General features: G+C 36.6%; 1 protein-coding gene and 1 long non-coding RNA gene across 2 annotated transcripts in view; both read right to left on the reverse strand.

Moving 5' to 3' along the window:
* The window catches only part of unc5db (unc-5 netrin receptor Db), a 386,593-nt gene that overhangs the window by 97,767 nt on the left and 281,853 nt on the right, over positions 1 to 6,973 (reverse strand). The gene's annotated exons all lie outside the window — the stretch shown is intronic.
* LOC129411211 (uncharacterized) lies at positions 5,554 to 6,351 on the reverse strand. The gene is made up of 3 exons (XR_008633189.1): positions 6,241 to 6,351; positions 5,982 to 6,147; positions 5,554 to 5,910 (listed from the first exon to the last, which is right to left on the reverse strand). It is a non-coding gene; the product is annotated as an uncharacterized LOC129411211 (long non-coding RNA).

Here is a 6,973-nt window from a genome sequence, read left to right on the forward strand (position 1 = left end):
ACCTGCGATAATTCCATTTAAGGACTGATTGTCACCAAATTTGGTACGTGGATCAAGCCTCCGTGCTCGATGCCACAAAAAAAAGTTTGGTGATGATCCGAGGTCATTTGAGGTCACACAGGTTAATTGAAAGGCCATGCCATTATAAAGGATTGACAATTTCGGCAATTTCTGAACCATCTGCAGCCTAAAATATTCACCCAATCATCACACAAGTTGGCACACACATAACCGTGGTTCACTGGATGTTACAGGTTGAAACCGATCAAGGTAATCCAAGGTCAAATATGTGTTTTTTGGTCATAACTCCGCGAAGGATCGAGCAACGGGAGTGGTCTCAAAATCTCAGAAAAAAATATTATCTATTTATAATTCTATGCATTTGTATCATCAAATATTAATAGTTTTTCAGATAATCACCAAGTTATAACAGTTCCTTTCTCTTTCAGTGTAGCTGTTAAAATTCTAATTGGAATTAAAATAATTTCCATTTCTTGTTTTTCTGGTGAAACACAACACACTGATCTACAGTCACACAACTGAACATACACACAACTCATGAACAATTACATTTTGGTTCCACACTAGTAAACACATTCATTCTCATGTGTGACCAATATCACACACATGTTCATGGGCCTGTACAGACACACACATTACATTGTGGATATAATGATCATGTAATATTGGCTGGACTCCTCATAAACTGCTTCTGTGGTGATGAACTGACCTCACAACACAACGACGCCTCATGGGGACCAGGTTGATATCTCTCATTGTTCTTGTTTGGACTAGAATGAGCCTCATCCAGAGGTCTTTGGAATGTCAATACTGGACATCCATAATACGCTGGATAAAAGGTGTCAGCTGGCATCACAGTCTGCACCTTCAGTGGACCCAGATTGGAAAATCACAAGGTGGAACAGAATGTTTGAAATCTGAGAAAAATAACTCATCCTAAATATGCAGGCATTGTGTGTTAAACATGTGTGAATGAAACAAAACACAACACAACTCCAGGTGTGTTTGTGATGAGGAAACTACATTAGAACACAGAAAGAACATAGACGTCTCTTTAATAACAGACATATATCCAACTCTGCCACTCCACCAATTGTTCAAAAAGCCAGACTACACCCCCATCTCTCACTCCATATACCCCGAGTGCATTCAGTTCAGAGGAGGTAGGTACACTATTTCAGAGCTTCCTCCAGAGGTGCATGCTGGGAAAAGCGGCCCTCCACTTCAAAGCCCACAGACGTCCCCCCGAGGCAGCCTGTATAAATGGACACCCCTATCACTTCACACTGGCCTGTATACGGACAGGAGCAGGGCTGAAGAGCTGCGCTGTGGGTAAGATTGGTCACGCGGCCTCATGGGAAACGCGGTCCTGCTGTGAGGGGAGGGCGATGTCTGCGTGCGTCTGGATACAGCACTGTGCACTATGGGATTTTAAAGTAGTTTACCAGGAGAAAGGCATATTGCGAATAACAGTCGAAGAGTTTTGTGAATTCATTTATAAATATGTTCTATTGTTGTTCAGTTGTCTTTATAAGGTAAGTTTATTTGTAAAACAGAATCTATACACAAATTAATTTAACATTTAATCTTTGTTCTAATTAAAGGGAACATATGACGCTATTTTCTGTTGTTTCCTCATCACAAACAGACCTGAAGTTGCGTTTTTGTGTTTCATTCACACATGTTTAACACAAAAATTCTGCATATTTAGGCTGAGTTCTTCTCCCAAATAATAATCTGGTAATACAGAAAGTGCTCCACTGTGTTTTTAAACTCAATACACCATCACTAACGTCATTTGGATGATTTCAGGTCTGGAATTGCCAATTTCAACTGATTTAAAGGTAGCTGAAAACTACCACTACATGACATGACGTGAAAAAAACTGCACATAGGCTTAGGGAATGTGCAATAATTAAAACTGCACATAGGCTCAAGGGGAATGTGCAATTATTAATAGAATACAAAAATGCAAGGGCTTTCCTGTTAAGAATAATTTAAAGGTCCTGTTGGTGCATCACTCGTGGTCAGACTTGGTCTCATATTTATTCTGTTCTATGGTGTTTTTTTTATGTGTTGTTTGTGTTGTGTTGTCCTGTTTTTTGATAAAGCATGTTACCCCCTGTCCCAAGACAAATTTCTCCCATAGGAGACAATAAAGGATTATCTTATCTTATCTTATCTTACATCACAAGGTGGAACAGAGCATGTATTATTAGAGTATTAAAGATGTAGATCAGTGTTTCCCAAACTTTTTTTCTGGGGACCCATATTTTAAAAGTTACAAACTTTCGCGACCCAAGTCAATAGACATTATTCGTAATTCATAAAATAAAGGTGGATTTGAACATTATTGAACATTAATGAGGATATTTTATTGTTGACTGAGTGATTGTGTCTCTGAACATTTAGCATTACTCAAGTTTTAAACAATGAAAAACAGTAATTGAAGCAGCAATAAAAGGATCCATAAGTTGCCTGTCTGGACATTAAATACAGAACATTTCTTTTTCTTTTCAACATTCAACTGAACCAGCAATATTGGAAAAAAAAAAAAAGTCAATAAAAGAAATACAAAAACATTTTTAGAAAACATGTCTTAACATTTGAACATTTCTAATGAGATAGGTGGGTCTGTCTGTGTTTTTGTAGTGTGTTCAGTCCGGGTGCAGGAGGAGACGCAGCAGCAGATCAGATTCAGTCTGTTTCTGTGCTTTGTCTTCATTTTGGTGAGCACAGATGCGTCAGGTGTCAGAACTGTATATCACACACCGACATGCAGATCGTTACAAGATGACCCCAAAAAAAAATCTCTTGCGACCCACCATGGTGTAGATCAGGGATGTCAAACTCAAATTCACAGAGGGCCAAAATTAAAAAACTAAAAAACTAAATATTTATTGAAAAATTTCAGTAACATCTGCATGTTTTCTCTTTTTTTGAGATATGTAATATTAAAGCTTTTCACATAAAAATAATTAATAATAACAGTTTTACTTAAACACTGAATCCAGAACAAACATAATATAAAATAATAACACAATTTTAAATAATTAATGTCTCTATAATCTATCTGTAGCCAGCGAGCAGCTCTAATACAAATTTGATATGATCTCGCAGGCCAAATATAATTATATTGAGGACCAAATTTGGCCCCCAGGGCCTGAGTTTGACACGTCTGGTGTAGACAGACGAATAATAAAGTGTTACTCAAACATGTGTGAATGAAACAAACACAACCCCAGAAATGTTTTTTGAGGTAACAACATTCTAACATGGCTTAAAGCTCATAAGATTCAATTTTGTGTAACAGAGGGCCTTTAAAGAACAACAAATGTATGTACCATATAGAATGTTTTATGTGAATACCTCATAGTCCTGGTCTCTTGAAGCTGAAGAGTTCCCCACCAAAACTTCAATGAACGCCGACCCTTCATTTCCAATGTCAATGCTGTGCACCTGCTCCTCTTTTTCAAACTGTGGTAAAAAAATAAAAATAAAATGAAGTTAATTGCATCATTTAAGTCCAAAAATAAAGTCAAACACACACAGAAACCAGCAAATGAAATAAAATTTTTGCACACGCTGGATGATTATAATTTTTATTGAAGCAGAGCACGGGACTGCTAGTCTTTCAAACAGGAGAATTAATCCAATTAATTATTATATTATTTGCTCACACTTGTTATAACTTGGTCAACAGTGCAAATCTGCTTTGCAAGAGCATGTTGATGGGTAGGCAAGATGTCACATGATACTGCGGGGTTTTTTTTGTTTTTTTTTGCACTTTCACACATGTTTAACACACAAACCCCGTATATTTAGCCTGAGATATTCTCTCAAACAGAAAACATTCTGTTCACCTCGTGATGTCAGGGTCAATACAGGAAGTATTTTTAAACTCCATACACCTTCACTAGAATCATTAATATCATTTCTGCTGTGGATTTGCCTATCTCTGTAGAACAAAATCTAAAAGCAGATGTAGAAAGACTAATAAATAAAAGGTTGCGCAAACATGTGTGAATGAAACAAAACACAACTCCAGGTATGTTATTGATTCAGTAACATGACTTAAAGCTCTCAAGATTTGTGCAGTCTAGGATATTTAATAATATTGTTTTACCTGTATGATGACGGAGGTCTGTTTTTCCCCTGGTCTGGCTGCTTTCCACTTTCTGTAGGTGTCAGAACTCAGCAGGTTGTCAGCCTTGTGCGTCTGCATCACAACAAACAGTTACATAATAACGAGAGGCTGTTTTCCGTCACGATCTTACTGCAGTTTAAACACAAAACTAAAAAGAAACTTACCGTGTCTTCTGTACTGCAGGACACAACGTGCTTCAATTTTATTTCAGGCATGTTGTTGTTGTTAACATGCAACACGTGACTCCCGATGAATCAAATGAGAAATGCTCGTCTTGTTATCGAAGAAAAAGGACAAAAATAGCACACAGAAAAGTATGAACGAGATGCACGTTTATTATTCAAACTAACGTGTGGCTAAAAAGCTAACATGCTACCAAACAATGGCCAGAATAGGCAGTGTTAGCCGGTGTTAGCTTGGACACTGTAGCATAAGGTTTTATTACGCGTAAATGGCTACTACAGATGAACCTATAGAAGTAACATGGGGGTATAATGCACTCGCTTCGTTTCGCACTGAAATTCGCGTCAGAAATTGTATAAATGTAATTTTAAACCTAAATAAAACACCACTGGACTCATTTTCCCACCAAAAGGTTGACGTCTGCGTGCTGCGTCACTTCCGGCGGCGTAGTGTCTCTGTCCAATCAAAGAGCAGGACATCTTCGTTGTCTAAAAACTGCGCCCCACAGAATAGTTAGCATTCCCTGTAGGATTGGAGGAGATTTTTTTTTTTTTTTGTAATGGTCGTGCATCTATCGTGTTTAAAATTATTATTTTTTTAAATGTCTACTCTAGCCGTTACATGCACAATAAACTTTTCAATAACAGTTTTTATGCTGCTATTCATATGATTATTTGTGTGTATGAGCTCAGTGCAGCGCTCTTGTGTTTAGTAACACGCTTTATGATGAGATTTTTTTTTTTAAATTTACAGTTTATTAATTGGGGAAACAATTTATGCAATATTGCACCAGTCCCTCTTTTATGTCCAAACTCCAAACAGTTTTCTTCAACTTCAGTTAAGAAGGGGAAGGGATTAACTTTTCAGACTTGAACCCCCAATATAACCGTGCAGCCTCCCTGAGATCTTTGCTGCAAACAATGAAATGAACATCTGTCATGGTAAGTTGCAAACCATTTTATATCAAGGTTAACTGTGTTTATTTGAGTAGCTTTTTGTGTTATTTGACATATTTTGTCTAGAATATTCTGTATTTTATTTTTTTTAAATATATTAAATAGTGTCATTATTATAAAAAAAATAAAAAAATAAAAATAGCTTCTCCAAGTCATTCTGCAACCTCCACTGTGTGCTTCTACTGAGTAATATTATTTGAAGTTGAGGAAAATAGGCCTGTTTTGGTTCCTTTAAATGAATAGTCCTTTTAACAAGAATTATATTTATTAGAAATATTAGTATTTGCTGTTTTTGTAATATGATTTTAATTAACCTACATTCATCATTTTATTAAAACAATGTTGGCATTATACAGAAAAAGGGATATGAAATAAACATGAAAAAATGCTGACAGGCAAGCCTTTAAGCTGTTCCAAAGTCTATTTATAAATGAGCTTCAGCCATAGTTCAGTTCAGAGTATCTCCAAGTATATGGCAGTATCAGCATCAGCCACTGCAGTATTCTGGACTATCTGTCTGGTTTGTAAATTGGATTGTCTTTCTCTCACTCCACGCTCTGCTCCTCTGCGTCTCTCCCCTCCTCGTCTGCCCATTGGACGAACCTGAAAATGTCAATATATATTCATATGTCTGAATGCGAGCAATAATACAAAAAAACACCATAATATTATACCTGCTTAGTTTGAACAAAACAAGGTGTGGAATTCTGGTACACAACTTGATAGCTGCCGTTTGTGTAAATATGAGTCACTTCAGTGCAGTTAATATAGAGAGGCATCCTGTCCTGATAAATGCCAAGGTTTTCAGGATATGCAGCTAGATGGTGGCGCAGCATACGTCTGGAAAAGAAAAAAATAAATAAGAGAGAGAGAGATTACCAAACTTTGCTAGATGAGTTAAAATAAATAGAGGAACTGAATCATTTAACCTACTTTCTGGTTCTTTTTCTGAAGCAACAAAAACAAAGGCCAATGGAAATGATGAGGACCATGAGGAAGATGGCCACAGCTGGGAGGATAAACCACAGTAGAGGGAAGTCTGCTGTTTGTGAGAAAATGTGAAAAAAATAATATTAATAATGGTGGAATGTAACAAAGCAAAAGTAGTAAAGTACTGTTCTTAAAGGTGCATTGTATAACTTTTCTGGTGGAGGGTCTGTCAAATCCTTTTCTCCATGGAGATGTTATTGCTTTGTCTGGAATGTTTCACAGTATGGTATTAAATATTTCTATTCCTCATGGAGCTCAAACCACACCAATTTACAGGTCAGATCTGTGGAGAGCAAATCCTGCTCAGTCAGAATGCCTGTTTTTCTAGGTATTTTTGGGCTATAAAACCACCTGCAATTGAATAAATGTAAGGCAAAGCAGTTTAATGTCATACTGTGGAACATTCCAGGCAGACCAATGATATATCCATAGAAACAAACAGGTGACGGACCCTCAACCAAGAAGTTACATAGTGCATTTTTAAGTGGATAGTTTTTACTTTAACTTCACAAAATTTGAGAATGTATCTGTACTTTTGAACAGGACTGAAACGTTAAAGTATTTTTTTTATTATTGTTTGAGACCTGCTGAAAAGCCTGAGGGGTTTATTTTTTTTGCACACATCTGTAGTTTGAGCAAACAAAAATATGCTAAAATATATGCTGAAAAATATTAA

Source organism: Boleophthalmus pectinirostris, unplaced genomic scaffold (assembly GCF_026225935.1).
Source record: "Boleophthalmus pectinirostris isolate CB_2022bp ecotype Guang Dong unplaced genomic scaffold, ASM2622593v1 HiC_scaffold_4, whole genome shotgun sequence".
In the NCBI taxonomy this organism is placed as follows: Eukaryota; Metazoa; Chordata; class Actinopteri; order Gobiiformes; family Gobiidae; genus Boleophthalmus; species Boleophthalmus pectinirostris.